Raw genomic sequence first — 17127 nt, 5'->3', positions numbered from 1 at the left:
CTTTGAAGCAGTTTGGTAAGAAAGAGAGACAGGCCATTGTCTTGAATCCATTCCGTTTTGCCTTGAGAGTTGCTGAAGACACAGTCACAATGAGGGGTGATGAGAAATCTTTTGCTGTCAACATATATGTGGGTGGACTTCTCCTGAATTCCTTGGCATTGAAGACAGAAAGAAATGAGTGAATCTTACAACATAAGGCTTTCCTATTATTTTCAAAGTGTGTGTAGAATAATAGCCTTGAGTAAAGAGGAAGTATTTGTCACTTCTAATCACTTTCTGGTCACATTTTGGATGTTCTTAAAAGTAAACAATGTAATTCCTGGTGAAAAAAATCCACTAAATTTAAAAATATTTTAGGATATATTATCAGTGGATGTGCTTTTTGGAAAAAAACCCAAATATGAATTTTACAATCTTGAATCCAAAGTCATCACTATCATTTTATTTGTAGGGTTCTATAAAATGTACAAGGCAAAAAAAAAAATACTTTGAGCAGAGATGACCATCTATGCTTTAGATGGCTGACAACTTCTATCCAAAACCTATCTTAGTCATTACTGGGACATCTGTATCTCATGTCATACTGTACAGCTCAGATCTCTCTCCCTTTCTCCTTTCCTCCTCTGTTCCCTTGTTCCCTCTCTTCTACTGCACAATATACCCAGGCACACACCAAACAACAACCAAAAGCCTGAGAAACAAATAAGAGTTTCTAAGTCAACACCCAGCTCAGCCAGTAAATGTAACACACTCCGATGATCAAGTTTCCTGTCTCCCATCTAGGCACTATTTATGATGTAGGTCATTACCCCTTAAAGTTGACCTTAAGATATACCCTTACCTAAAATGACAATCATCCCACTGCAATTATTCCATTTTTTAAAAAAATAATTGGGTAAATACAAAATCTGTGGAAAAAAAAATAACTTCAGCACTGGAAGGCACACCTCTCCTACTTACTGTTTAGAGAAAAAAAGAGGGCAATGCTTTTAAAATAAAAACATCATCAAACATGATCTCGCACGGGGTTTAAGGAAAGCCAAGTAGAGAGGTTACTGAGTTCTGCCTATCTTTAAATGGGAAACAATCAGCACTCCCAAGGCACACAGCCACTTCCTTGCCAAGGCTGCCGATAGTGGAACCACACCCCCTTCCTGTTACCCCAGGTGCTAAAGAGATTAATGCCGAAAATATCGAAACACTTGGAAATCCTAAAGACATCCTCTCAGATACCTATAAAAAGACTGCTCCTCAGGCCCGCTGAGATATACCACATACGTCCCTTTTATTTTATTCCACAGCGAGAGAAAGTTTGTTGAGTTGGCTTCTTGTGTGCCTCACCCCCTACTCCTACCTTGCCACCAATACCTCAATTTTTCTCTCTCTCCTCTCTCACTATGTGTAACATTTTCCCACCTCTGTCTGTCATGAATAGGTTGAGTCATCAATGAGTTTGTTTCATTTAATTTTTACCTAAATGTAAGTCACTTCAATACTAATAGAAATGCCCCTTCTCTATTTTCTCAGGTCTGGCTAGAGTGGTGAGCAACATTAAGGCTTGTTTCACCAAGTTCGAGGTGGACTGTTAGAATGGTATTTTTTTCACCAATTGAAATATAATAACTGGTATTTGTTATTTGGCTGTGGTGATAGAGGGACAAGGGTGCCGCCATATGGCATCATGTCTGAAGTGGGCTCAGCTCCGCTCCTATTCGTGTCTCTATTCCTCAGAGATGTACTGTTGGTTTCTATATACACTATTGCTTTGAGTTTCCCTACTGCAATTCTAGTCACCTGAATTTTGTGACTATGAATGTTTAAGTATGCTGTTAAAATGAGGCTCTTAGAAATGCTTGTTAGGAAGACCATAGCTGTGAAAGCAAAGCTAGGCTGAAGCCTTGAGCAAAGAGGAGTTTCAAAGTGACAAAGCATTTTCTAAACTTCCTTTTTCAGAGTTGAGTGGGGCATCTTTTACGTCAGCAATTACCAAAGCTGTAGGCAAAATTACAGCTAATGATTAATCTATATAGGTCATTTTGTGGTCGTGTCTACTTTATTTCAAAGAGGAACGAGGAAATCAGAATCTTGTGAGAGAATATGCTGGATGCTGACAGAATGAGAATTTATAACCGATGTATCAGAGAAGAGCTTCGATAATGTTGCCTGGTAGGTCTTTTAAAGATGCATAAACTGTTGAAACTTAGACAGTCATCAGAGCTCATCACACATGCGTGTGAGCATCAACTCTTTTAGCTGCCTCAGGCCAAGCAGCTCATACAGATCAGGTGGCAGGAGAAGAGATGATGAAGGACAACGCACACCGTGGAAGGAGCAATTCTCCAAGGTCATACAGAATATGGAAGTGATGGGAAAGTCTGGGAATAAGGAGCAGAGGAGGACAGAGCACCTGGAAGTCTCCCTTGCACTCATCCGAGTTCCAGGCCAACTGCTGACTCCACATCTCAGTCTTCGAAGGCCGTGTTCATTGATATTGCTTCCTCAAGCTCAGGTGGGGAGCCACTTCATTCAAGTATCAGTTGAACACCTTTAGTCATACATTTAATTTCAAAAGGCATTGAACAATCAGATGGAGAGAGGCAGTTCTCATAGGGATGTTCAGAGGAGCACCAAGCTGTCTGTTTCATTTTTCAAGTTAGTAGAGAAAATTGTATATTTTAGAAGTACAGGGATGCATGTGCATGCATGTGCGTGAGTGTGTGTTGTGTGTGTGTGTGTGTGTGTGTGTGTGAACATGTGTGTGTGCATGCCTGTGTTCTCTCTCAGCAATTTTCAGGCACCCAATAAAATATTGACTATAGTCAATATGCTGTACATTATAACTCAAAACCTCAAGCATTCTATATATCTGAAATTTTCTACTTTCTGATTAATATCTTCCCAATATTGTTCCCCTGGGAACAACCATTGTACTTTTATTTTCTTTCTTCCACCAGGGATGCTGACTTCCCCCACCCCACATACCATTATTATTGATTCTCTGAGAGTTTCACATCATGCATCCCAATCCCAATTCCTTCCCAGCCCTTCCATCTTTCCGTGTCTGCTTCCCTTGTAACTTCCTCCCATCAACAACAACAGCAAAAAAGGTAAAATATAAAGATAATAAAAGGGAAAAAGAAAACAAACAAAAAGACTGAAGTCTACTTTGTGTTGTCTATACACTCACCAAAGCATGGTCAAACTCTAAGTGGCCTGCCCCTTAAATAGAACTGAGTCCTTCCCCTTCCACACCTCTGCCAAAAGCCATCAGTTATGGAGGGTGACACTTCAGTGTCCATATCACATATTTTAAGAGTTCTCTTGGGTGACTTCTTGCCTAGCCTGTTACTTTGGGGGTGGGCAGGTTGGGGTGGGAGTAGGGGTTGTCACAGACACCTTCCATGTCCCTACCTCTCAACTGTGCATCTGTAGTCATCCACATCACAGCATATGTAGCCTGCTTGCTCTTCACAATCATCAGGAGCATGGATCCTGAGCTCCACAGGTTTCCAGGCAACAACAAAGACCAGATACACAGCCCCCTGCTGCAGTAGGCCCACAGACAAGACCCTCAGAAACTGCCTACATCATGGACATCATCATAGCCTAAGGTGACAGCCCAGGCCAACAACATCAATATGGCCCCTGGTAGCAATGTAGCTTACAGTCCTTGATGTGGTTTCAGGTTACAGCACAGACCATGAGCATCCTTGTGGTCTTCATGTTAAACATGGTCTTGGACATTACCATAGCCTCAGGAGGTAGCACAGGCCACTCTGATCAGCATGTCCACTGGTGGCTCCACATCCCTAGCCATCAACATTGCTTCAGGTGGCAGCATAGTCATTAAACATCTGCATGGCTTTTGGTCCAAACATCAGCACAGACTCTGGCTGCAGTAGAAGCTTGGACCCAGGCCTGGGCTTCAGTGACAGTATGGTCATTGACAATATGGTAGCAGCACCAACAACAGACTTCTGCAAGGTCCTCAGTGGTGACATATAACACAGACATTCTTCTGCCCCACAGCAGGACACAGCTGGGTGGAGTGCTGGTGGTCACAGGCCTGGCTGACTCACCAGGTTGCTGTTACTTCTTCCACATGCCTAGCTCCCCATTGTCCTTTCTTATTCTATGAATTCAGTCCTTTAGATTTCCCTGCAAGGTATCTTCTTCAGGACCTATAGCTGAAGTTTCCTCAGTGAACCTGAATCTTGTCTCTAGGATGCAATTCAAGTTGAATTTTGGTCTGGTATTACAGTTGGGAAGCTCTATAGGGGTTTTCACCCTTTAACACTGTGGCTTGACATTGTGGTCTACAGCGGTTGTCATAACGATCCTGGGACCCATGTTGCCCTCAGTCACAGGTTGGTAGCGCTTCCACCTCAGCCATTTTCTAAGATTGACTTTGATGTTAGCAGTAGATGCAGAGAGTTTCCATGGCATCCAGCCCTTTATTCACTAGTAACTCTAAGCAATGAATCAACTGTGCATCAGGGGTGCAATGATAATAAGAATTATAAGAAATAGGAACTATTTAAAGTTGGGAAGGTACTTTTTCTTAGATTAGATCAATATCAGAACAGATTTGAAAGGGCAAATAGCTATTACAATAAATCAGGTTATTAAATATATGCTCAACACTTCATTGGTAAAAAGAGGATATAGAAATTTTCCTTGGTTTTGTAATATTTCTGGGTAGACATATTTAGAGTCAAAAGCACTATAAAACTAACACTTTGAGAGCTGATAATGGCAAGCAAGAGTCACACTGGTGCTGTGAGTTCTAAGTTGATGTTTTGTTCATGAGTACCCCGTGTATTACATGGCACCAGGGTGACTCATGAAACACATGGACAACAGTTGCAAAAGTTCAGTGGTAAAATAAAGTTGATGAGTATTTACTTTACTTAGAAATGATGATGTCAGGGGTGACCTTAACAACAGTAGATTCCGTAAAATGCTCAGGGCAAAGCTTGGTGACAGGAAGGTGAAGAGGGGACAGAGATTTCCTTTTCCGACAATATTGGCAGAGTAAATATCCTGAAACTCTATCATGCTATAAAGAATCTAAAAGTAGTAGATACAAAAAGGGGAAAAATGGGTTTTAGGGCATATCTGAGATGGAAAGAGAGAAGCTGTTATAGTCATAAGCAGTGTTTGGCTTTTTTTTAGAGAGAGAGAGAGAGAAGGGGGGCCATGATGTTGCTGTTGCGTCGGTGAGAAATGAAGAGGATCTTGGAGGAGTTGGGAGAGGGAAAAGCATGATCAGAATACATTGTGTGGAAAATTTTTTCCAGTTTAAAAAAAACAAACAAACAGGCAAACAGAACTCTGGGAGGAGTCAGCTGAGAAAATGGTGAGCTTTGATATCCTCTGTTATGTCCTGTGACTTGCAGCTGCAATCTTGGCATAGTTATTATAGTTCTGCAAATGGTACAAGCCCTGGATATGCCTTCAGTGACAGTGTGGACAAGATAAATAACAATATAATCTGCCTTGAATGAAGAAACAAACCAACCCCCTCTCCCGCTCCCAGGATCTCATCCAGCAGCCCTGGGTGATGAGGTCCAGGCTGGCTCATTCTGAGAGTTAACTTGGCTTCATGGATGTGCAGCCTCATAGCTGGCAAAGTGCCATTTCTGCATGTGTCTATGTGGTACTATGAGGAAACTGAGAAGTAAGTGTGCTTCACTTTGCAGGTGTGGACTGCTGAGGTCCTAGATAAAATAGAAAGGGAGAAGATAGGGCAGTGAGCACCCCCTTCTGTCCCTGCATGTTCCAGTTCTGCAGTTTTAGCCTTGGGACCATGGGTTTGCTCATAGTTGTCAGTCATGCAGTCATGGGCGGAGGTGAACTTTCGGTCTCGTGGATTTCCTAGCTTGCATCTACTCTATTGTTCAATGTGTCAGCATTCATGATGGCCTGAGCCATTTCCCTTAGTGAAGCTCCTCCCATCCCACTGCCTGGACAGTCTCAAACATGTTCCAGCAATTCCGGGGTCGACATTTTCTTAACTACCTATCTGAAAGCAGAAACAATAACTTTCCCTAGAAGAATTAACTGTCAAATCAAACTTCAAAGAATTTTCTTGTATAAATACCCAGCATGATTCGGGAACTTAAAAGGTACAAAAAAACCCACAAACAAACAAACAAACAAACAAAAACCTAAAAACCTTGGTTTTGAAATGGTCACGGTCATAAATTGACATTTAACAAAACACAAAAATTGTTTTTACAAAACCAAGTGTGAAGAAGAAAGCCATGATTATGAAGCTGATTGTCTCGCTCTGATGGAAAGTAACAAGTAAGCTATGTACCTAGTAGTGAAATGTGCACTGTTTCGCCTGTTAGACATCACTGAGAGGGAAGAAGCTGCAAGCTAGATCTGAACTAACTGCCCCAGAGAGCACAGAAGAGTATAAGGATTATAAAAGCAGCAAAGAAACAGGAAGGGTGTTTAAAATATGTCAAATCACCATTTCTCAAGTAAATACCAAATAAATGGCAGAAATATAATACTGGAAGGGACAAATACCTGGGAAACCTGCAAATTCCAGATGGGACAAATCCCAGTGAAACAGATCTGCCTTTCCTAAACTATACAACAAAGTAGAAAAATGTATTTTAAAATAAATTTTTATTTATAAAATTATATCTCTGTATACAGATACAATTTTATAAATAATTCTATAATTGAATGTATATATACATATATAAGGCATATATACATGTACAATTGTATATATACACACACACATATATGAGAGAGAAAAAAAGAGCCAAAGAGGGGTTGTTTGTATAGAAAGAGACTGAGAAAAAATTACCCACAAAGAAACAATATGTTAGCTGAATAATAGCAAAAATGTTTGAAGTCAGGCCAGGCGAGGTGGCACATGCCTTTAATCCCAGCACTGGGGAGGCAGAGGCAGGTAGATTTCTGAGTTCGAGGCCAGCCTGGTCTACAAAGTGAGTTCCAGGACAGCCAGGGCTACACAGAGAAACCCTGTCTAAAAAAAAAAAAAAAAAAAAAAAAAAAAAGGTTTGAAGCCAGAAAACAGTAATGAAACTGATCAAAATTTAGCTCTGTCATTAGATGTATAAAATTGCCTTTAGTTGAAAAAAAATTAAAAAACAAAAAAGTTTATGTGGAGGCTTTAAACGGCAGCTTAATTAGAAAGATCGTCCACCATGCCTGTAAGCCTTGTGCTTGATCCCCAGTACTTGATCCCCAGTACTTGATGCCCCAGTTTTTTTGTACTGCATATACTGGGTATGGTGATACACACCAGTAAGTGCTGTGCTTGAAAGGTAAGGTGGAGGCAAGAGTCAGGCTATTCTTTGGAGGCCAGTCTGGGCTTCAGAAGACACGATATAAAAACTTAAACACACACAAGCAAATTGCCCAAAAAAGGCCTCCCAATGGGAGCTTTAAAAGTACAGCTAGTCATGAAGAATAAACCAATAAAGTTGTAAATGTCTGGAAACTTAAACAAATAAAATCTGTTCTGACAGTCTGTTAATTTGTGTTTCCATGTAATAAGTAACAAGGCAGTACATGTAACAAATGTAGTACCTGAAGAACATACTATATTTCTTAGCAGTGCCTTAGTATTCGCTCCACACTTCCATGTGCCCTGGCCCTGGGCTCAGCTTACCTGGATCTACTGATTAGGGTCTTAGCCAGGGACTGGAATTAGAGTGCACAAAGGCTACCTTCCTTCAGGGGTAGAGGGCACCAAAGAAGGCTCTGCTTCCAGGGTCATGCAAATTGTTAGCAGAATTCATGTCCTTGATGCTCTAGAAAGGAGGGCCCAGACTTCAGATGCAGGTTCTCTTTAGTTCTTCACAACCACTCTATTCCATGGACCTTCCTGCAATATGGTGCTTATCTAACTGGGCCAACAAAGACACTGTCCTTCAAGTCTACAGATATTTCTAGAATGACATCCATCATCCTTGTCATACAAGGATGTCATACAAGTTAAACTGTGCCGAAAGTCCTTTAAGAAGATACAGACAGGAGCACGTTAGCTATAAACCTGTATTAAGCATGAGCCCAAACTACAAAAGATAAAAAAAAAAAAAAAAGAATTAAAATACATAAAAATACAAAGACACAAAACAACTTTGGAAAAAAATTGAACAAAGTGAATGTGTCTATACTATCAGATAAACATCATGACAAAATTCAAGTTGATTATATCATTAATTTACAATTCTATACATTAAATTGTATAATAAAAAAGAAACATGTCAAAAGAATTTTCAAGTAATGATCAGTAAATTTGAAATAGGTAAAACAGGGGGAAACCACGAAAATGTAAAGGACTATAAGGATATGAACAGTATACTTGACCGTTATAATTAGAGTTTAAGAATAAACCACAGAGGTCTGCAGAGATGGCTCAGGGGTGACAAGCACTGGTTGTTCTTCTACTGTACCTGGGTTTAATTCCCAGCACCCACCTGATGACTCACAACCACTGTAACTTCAGTTCGGGTTTTTGGCACCTTCTTCTGGCTTTGGTGGGCACCAGGCATACTTGTGGCACACAGGCATACATGCAGTCCAAACACCCACACACAAAAAGCCAAAACCAAAAGAGGAGACAGCACGAAACAATAAGCAACCTCAATATTGTCAAGCATACATGGCTCCTTTTTACTATTTAGATGTACACAAGCCATGCAATAACTGTCAAAACTAGTTTAACAAACATTAAAGGGTTGATGAGAATTACAGTCTTGGGGCTGCAGAGATGGCTTAGTGGTTAAGAGCGTTGGCTGCCCTTACAGAGGACTCTGGTTCAGTTCCTAGCACTGACTTGGCAGCTCACAGCTGTCCCTACCTCCAGTTTCAGAGGATCTGACACCCTCACACAGACATTCATGTAGACCAAACATCAAATGTACAATTAATTAATTAATTGATTGATTGATTGATTAATTACAGTGTCTGATATCAAGAGTAAGTTTAAAGAATCAATAGTAATTTAATATTCAAGCCAGGCGTGGTGGCACACGCCCTTAATCCCAGCACTTGGGAGGCAGAGGCAGGCAGATTTCTGAGTTCAAGGCCAGCCTGGTCTACAAAGTGAGTTCCAGGATAGCCAGGGCTACACAGAGAAACCCTGTCTCGAAAAACAAACAAACAAAAAATAATAATAATAATTCAATATTCAATAATAAAATGATCATGAAACAGTTTAGACATTCAGATATGTTAGGACACACTTGTTTTCAAAAAACAATTGTACACTAATTTGTGTGTGTATGTGTGTATGTGTGCATGTGCCTGTGTGTGTGTGCGTGTACGTGTGTATGTGTGTGTTAGGGGAATCACACACATGTCACAGGGAACATGTGAAGGCCAGAGGACAAACTGTGGTGATCTGCTCTGTCCTACCCCCAGGGATTGAACTCATGGACTCAGATGTGGCAGCAAGCACTTTTACTGGTATACTGATCCTTCTTGTCTCACCAACCTGGGAATAGTGTTTTAAATAATATACAGATTAAAGCAGAAATAAAAAATATAAACTTTTATAACTAATAATTACAAAAACTATCTATTAAGACATGTAGGATTAAGATGAACTATTATATTGAAATTTATAATATTTCAGGAAAAGCTGAAAGTTAATTAAAACTAAGGGTAAAAAATTGACTTAAATATTGAAAAATAAACATGAAGGAAAAAATGCAAAGGCAAACTGAAAACATTTGAAAAATAGAAAATAAAGGAATAATGACACTACACATGGCTATATTTGCTTCTTCAGACCAAAATTATAGCTATTGATTAAATTGACCAAACAACAAGAGGAAGATACCAACACTTTTGGTCACATGTAAAGAACCACTTCAGAAGACAGAACCAAATAAGTGGGTAGTGTGTGTGTGTCCTGTTCCAAAAGTCAAAGGAAATCCAGCAATATATTCACACGTGCACACTACTAAGTTACCTTTACGGAAAAACCAAAAGGCTAGTTAATGGTTTAAAACTCCATGTATGTGCGAACCAGGAGTCAGGAGAGGTTGAGGGAGACAGAGTCACCACAAACCAGAGAACAGACTCCAGAGACCAGCACTGAGGTGCAGGTCTACTTTGTTCCACTGCAGCTGGGGTTGCCATTGAACCAAGGAGAATTAACATGAGCTGTGGAATAGCCAACCATCCCACTGGAACTATGGGGAGGTGTCAGGCTGCCAGCACCTGAGAGGACTTCCATAAAGATAAGGAACCAGCACCCTCCCATTCCGGGCCCATTCTGAGGTTCCACTAGTTTATTAGGATCCTCTGTTTTGTGTCACATGGTATGCCAGCAGACATGGGTACTCTGCTATTAGAGTAGTATGGGAACCTCTCTCAACACCTAGGCCCTACCCAGGGTCTGCAATATCCACAGGTGTATGATTTAATAAAATAATAGTAAAACCATAAAATAATTGTGTTCGCTAGTTTTATGTCAATGTGACACAAGCGAGAGTCATCTGAGAGGAGGGAACCAGAATTGAGAAAATGCTTAGAAAATAAGTAATGTTTAATTTAATTTAATCACTAATAAAAATTTAAAACATAATAATGCATAATCAATGATTCCCATGTACTGTTTTTTCATAGGAAAAATACATGATAATATTATTGAGAACGTGAAACTGGCATTCAGAAATATCTACGGAGCCAAACCATAGTAATCTTCAAGAGCCAGGGTAGACTTGCCAAAGATCAACAGTGTGAAATTAGTCTTTGTTGAGATTTCTTCTTGGGAAGATGGTTAGAGGAAGGTCCTGTCACCTGGCCTGAGTATCCAGGTACCATTCCTAACTATATCCAATTTTGCTCTCATTGTATGTGCTCTTTGGTCTCTGTAACGGCTAGATGGTATGGGTTGGGTAGAATTAGGAGAGGAATCTCCATCTACACAGCAATGGGAGCCATGCAGTGTACAGTTTCAGTGTGCCTGATTTGAAGTTACCATGCTTCTGACCACAGCCCCTCACCCACAGCTCTGAAAGTATCCTTCATCAGCTAGCTCATTGTTTTCCCAGAGTGAACTTTTGTAGACTTCTACCTTTGTCTATTATGGGGGCCATGGCAGGAGGGGTAGACACTGTTTATGCCTCCCAAAGAGAAAAATGTTAAAAGAAGAAGAAAATAAATGTTTGCATTTTAATAGTGGAGATATAGCCCAAAATAGTCATTCTGGAAACAACATTGATGTACAATCTATTTAATGACATCATGAACCAAAGCTGTTCTGTATCAACACAGGTATACTTCACACATTTGATCAGGATAACAGCCAACAAAACCATAGAATTCTGATGGTATAATGGAGTTTACAAACCTACCTTATATGAAGTAATTCATGAACTGTTTAGGCAAACATAACAAAAGAAAAACAAGGGCTGGAGAAACGACTCGGATTAAGAACATTTGCTTCCCTTCCAGGGGACCTGAGTTCAGTTCACAGCACCAACGTGGGGCAGCTCACAGTTACCTGTGTCTCCAGCTTCAAAGAATCCAAAGCTGTCTTTTACCTGCACCTGTGTGACATGCACACACATACATGTACACACTAAATATAATCAATTAAATGAAAAAAAGCAAGCTAAATTCACAATTACCTTTATTTGGGTCATGGAGAGGATTGCAAATTAGAACACAAAGTTATTTTAAAGTCATTGCTACTGCTTTGTTTTGTAAGCAGATCAGTGGATACATTTTAATTATTTATGCAAATGTGTTCACTTTCTTTCACACTTATGAGATATCTTACCATTGGGTAATTGGTAAAATGGTGGTTGGAGGCTAACAGTGCATGATATTTTGTTAGCAGATAGTTGGGCTTTAAAAGATGGGAAGAGAAATAACTAAAAACAAAAAAGTCAGAAAGAGGTCTCCTTTTTAGTAGAAAAGTTTGCATGTGTTAATTTGCTGAAAATCCAAGGGCAAGTTCAGAACAGAGTAGTTGGTGCATTGGGTGGATAAGGATATAGAGGCATGGCATGGTGGCTTACTTTTGTATCAGCTTGAGCAGGTTAAGGAAATGAAGCAGGTCCACCCTCAGCCCATGCGGGCAGCCATATCCACTGCATAAAGGAAAAGACAGAGTAAGGAGGATTTGCCCACTCCTAAGAAAAGTTTCTGTCTTCCCTCCAGCAGTCACAGATCTTCTGGTTCACTTGCTGCAGACCCCAGGACCTCCCCTACTTTCTCCAGTAAGTACCCAGTCCTCAGAGTTCGAAGTTCTTTGACCTCCACCTGGGAATTTTATCATCAGTTCCCCTGCTTCTCAGACCTTCAGATCTGGACTCACTGCATCAACAGCATTAGTGGTTCTCCAGCTTGCAGGTTAGTAGATCTTGAGACTTCACACTCTGTAATTCAGTAAGCAATCCCTCCTCCCCCTCTCTCCGTCTTTCCCCTTCTCCTTCCCTTCATCCATTAGTTCTGTTTCTCCAGGAAGCCCTAGCTAGCACAAGAAGGGAACAGGAACCGGAATGAAGTTAGACCATCATTGGAGGGAGATGCTGCTCTTTCTTTTGTAACCACATGGCACTGCCAAAGATCCATCCAGATACACGAAGGCTGGAGAAGGTGAAGAACCAAAACAGTACTGATTGGATGACCGTTGTTTTCTTATGAATTGGTTCCATCATCCGTTGAAGTTAATAATTAAAACAGCTAGTAATGACAGCTAAGGACACTGGTAGACATGTGAAACAATTATGGTGAGTCTGTGAAAATGGAATATGGCAGTAACCCTGAGGATGTAGCTAAACCAGGAGTGAGTGTGACTCCACACCAATTTGTTCCTTCTCTGTTATTGTGACAAACACTTTGGGAGTAAGAGCAAAGAGATAGTTGGGACTGAGATTAACTTCCTGTTTCTTGCTGGGCTTCCAGGAGGCTCACCTAGGCTGGTAGAGATGCAGTGATAAACCTTGTAGTTTAAGCCTATGTAGGTTCAGAAGTGAAGAAAAAAAAAGGATAGAAAAATAGAAAGTAAACCTTAAGAATACGACATTGATATAGTAAGGGGAAAAACTGGCATGGTGAAACCTGGGTTGAGAGAAATGTGTGCATGGTAATGTGTTACAAAGAGTTTGTGAGTATGGAATAGAAAATACAAGGCACTGAAAGGCCCAGCACATAGTGTGTGCACTGTGTGTGTGTCTTTGTGTCTGTGTGTTGGTGTGTCTGTGTGTTTGTGTTTCTGTAGGGAGCAGCTTGATGGTCCTGAAACTGAAATCAGAAAACTGTGATGGAACTTTACCAATGTCTGCATTAATATTGATATTGACTAGGAAAATGCAAGGAAAGGGATTGGAATGAGAATGTCTTTGGTAAGTATAGCAGAGGTCTAAGGTGTGAGAAAACTATTGCAAGGTGGTGATAGAGAGTGTGAATGGATGGGTGGGAGAAAGTAGCCCTTAACAGAACAGAAGTTGGGCATGATAGATAGATGTGAAATCTCTCTCTCTCTCTCTCTCTCTCTCTCTCTCTCTCTCTCTCTCTCTCTCTCTCTCTGTGTGTGTGTGTGTGTGTGTGTGTGTGTGTGTGTATATGCATGTGCACTCTCTCTATGGGTGTGTGTGTGTGTGTGTGTGTGTGTGTGTATGGCGTACTCAGTTCTCTTTTGATGCCAGGAAGCACAAAGTTAAGGAAACCAGTCTGACATTTCCAAGGATAAAGGATATACAAAGTCTTAGCTTCCTAACATATCTAATTATGGCCGTACACACCTCGGCCCTTTCATGATTATTTTCAGATTTTAAACTGTTTACCCTGTGGTCGTTCTTTTCCTCTGAATTATCTTCACATCTGTGCCAACCTCACTGCCAGTACTTAATCACAATGCACTACAATGCTCGGGAATATGTCTGTCTCATCAACTAGGTGCACTTTGATTCATGGAGAAAGCATACATAAAACATGTCTGCTAACAGTATCTAGCTTAGTGCTCAGGAAGTAAAATGTGCTTAGTGTGTATTGATTGCCTAAATAATGGAAACCCATGGAAGCAAGTTAACAAATGGAAAGGAATGTGAAAACGGTGGGTGGCCTTTCATGTTTATTTTTATGGATATATTTGCTTCTGTATGAGTTGATAGAAAACAAAGAACAATTCTGGAGAACCTAGGAACCTTGTGGGTAAGGAAATCATTCAGACTTAACTCAGAAATTAGAATAGCAAGCACATTTCAAAAGGAGGAAAGATGGTAGTGTCTGTGTCGAATACATTGAAGGGAAAGTGTTACTCTAGTCTTTGCTGGGAACAGTGAAATAAGCAACCATACAGATAACAACTAGCAAGTTGTTCATTGAAGACATAGTTCATATTCTGAAGTGTTGTCACTTATAAAACCGGGAAAACAAGGCTTGTTTACAGTGTTGGAGACCATTGTCCCACAAAATCACTGTGTCTTTATGAAACCTGAGGGACTTCATAGTATCAATGGAAATGAGTGACAAGTGTTTCAAGTAAGACCATGGATAAAGTTATACTTTAATATTGGTCTAATCAAAAAGAGAAGAAATCTATGATTCCTGAGATACATTTTTATTTTATTTTGTATATGTGAGTGTTTTGCCTGCATTAATGTCTATACACTTCCTGTGTGCCTAGTGCCCACAGAAGCCAAAAGAGAGCATCAGATTCCCCCTAGAACTGGATTTATAGATTGCTACAAACCACTGTGTAGCTTCTGAGAATCAAATGTGGGTCCTCTGGAAGACAGAAGCCAGTGCTCTTAACAGCTGAGTCATCTTTTCAACCCCTATGATATGATTTATAAAATACATGCATGTTACCATATACAGAGTAACACTTATTTTGAGGGTCAAGGTCTGCTAAAGATTTTAATTAGTATAAATGATGTTTCGAGTTTAGATTCATGAGGTTATATATTAAACATCAACACTAGAGGAGGTTTTGAGAGTTTCAATCTTGCTCTTTTTCACTGAAAAAATTTCTTATAGAACCGCCTGTTCCTTATAAGTAAATCCTCTAGAAGGCATACCTAAGGAGATAATGCATGATCTAAGGCTACATTTGGTATAGAATTATAAACTGCCAAGTGCTCCATGAAGTCAGAATTTTGATGCACTGGACATACCAGATTTATTTATTTTAAATATTTTTACATTTATTTGTGCAGTGCACACATGCACAAAGTTTTATGTAATTCTAGAATTTGAAAAAAATGATATATTTTTGTCAAAATGTCCTAACATTTTCATGTGAAAACAAAATCAAAACCAACCCAAATCAAACTAACCCAACCCAAAACAAAACAAAACAAAACAAAGCCAGGACAATTTGAGAAAGATAAAGTACTGGTGGTGGCCAGACTAGGACAAGAGTCATTACTTCGTGCTCTATACTTACTATCCCTTCTTTCAATGTGAGTCCCATAATCGTTTTAAACACTCATATTTAACACCTGAACATACATTGAGCTTATTCCTAAACAAAGGAGTTGTTGAAATGATTGGGAGATGCATAAACTTCATAAAACTCATATGTTGTACATAAAAGAAACAAAGTTCCAGGTGGAAAAGCAATTATTTCATGAGAGCAGTAAACTGCGACACAATTGACCAGATTTCTCTTAAAACTAAGGACAGAATCAAGATACACGAAGGTTTTCAATAAAGATCCATGATTGCCCCTTTCCCAAAACAGCCACAGCATTTCACATAAGGTAGAGTTTCCCCATGAGCAGGAGTACCCTGCTCTATAGCTTTCTTAAAGGGCTCATTGTTAAAACACTGGGGTAGAGTTCTACTGAAAGGCAACCGCCTAGTAGATCGCTGTACACTTTTACAGGGTTGCTTGTTTAATGAAGACATGGCTAAGCAGATCTGTTGTTACAGCCTCCCACAGTGGTCACGTAAAATTGGTGGTCTCTCTCTCTCTCTCTCTCTCTCTCTCTCTCTCTCTCTCTCTCTCTCTCTCTTTCTCCTTTTCTTATGTTTCTCCTTTCTTCCCACATTAAACATTTGAAATAGACTTGGAAGTAGAGCTTTAGAAAATCAAACCCCACAAAACTCTATTGCTTGGGGGATGCATAGAGTTGGTAGGCTATTTAAGAGATCAGTGAAGGTATTTGGTTTGTTTGGGAGCTGATACCAAACTCCAAACCAGGGGGAAAATGCACCAAGAATTTTCACATCTGCCTTAAATAAATGTAGCTTAAACAAAAAAATATTTTAATCAGATACAAATATATATATATAGTAAAATATTACATGCACATTAATTTTATACCACTGAAAATTCGGAAGGCCAAGTTATCTGTGTATGCCTACTTTCCAAGAAAGAAGATAAAATTTACTTACTCCTTCCAGCTATTTGAAATTTCTTATTTAATCTTTGCCCCATTCCTAGGAAAAACTATATTTCTTCTTTCTCCTACTGTAAAATAACTTCTAAAAACTTTGCATCAATAATATTAACTCAAGAGAATAAGTCAAGTGCTTAAGCTAATGTACAAATCTGCAGTACCAGCACCCAAGAAACAGATTGGCTATCAAAGAGATAAAGATGTGTGTGTTTGTGTGTGTGTGTGTGTGTGTGTGTGTGTGTGTGTGTGTGTGTTTTGGTGGGTAATCTGAAAAAGAAAAAAAAGATATGAAAGTATCTCCAGTCTTATCCCATGAGAGTCACTAAATGATTTATTTGCACTAGATAGTACAGTTGAGGAAAAAATTGCATTTAAAGAGTTTGTTTTGAGACAGGATTTATTATCTCCCACAGCCTTTCAAGTACCAGGATTAGAGAGATGAACAGCCACACCCTACTAAGATGTACCTGTCAGTTTGACAAGTGCAGAGAGGCAAATCCTGATGTTAGGTCACTTCATACATGATTTTCATTAACTCTCTGACCAAAACTCTTGCAAATAAAGTAAGGAACAAAACCTGAGAGCAAACATCATTGGACTCCAACTTCTTTGGAGTGAGAATCACACTGTGCTCCCTGTTTATTTCAGTGGGGCCAGGTCAGACAGCTGTGCTAAATAGAGAATGATGAAGGAGTCCCACCTATTTGGCTGATAACGGATCTGCAGGCCATCTTCTGATGACCACAGGGCTCCCTATTTCCACTAG

Source organism: Mus pahari, chromosome 7 (assembly GCF_900095145.1).
Source record: "Mus pahari chromosome 7, PAHARI_EIJ_v1.1, whole genome shotgun sequence".
In the NCBI taxonomy this organism is placed as follows: domain Eukaryota; kingdom Metazoa; phylum Chordata; class Mammalia; order Rodentia; family Muridae; genus Mus; species Mus pahari.
Note: the sequence above shows the minus strand (reverse complement) of the source record.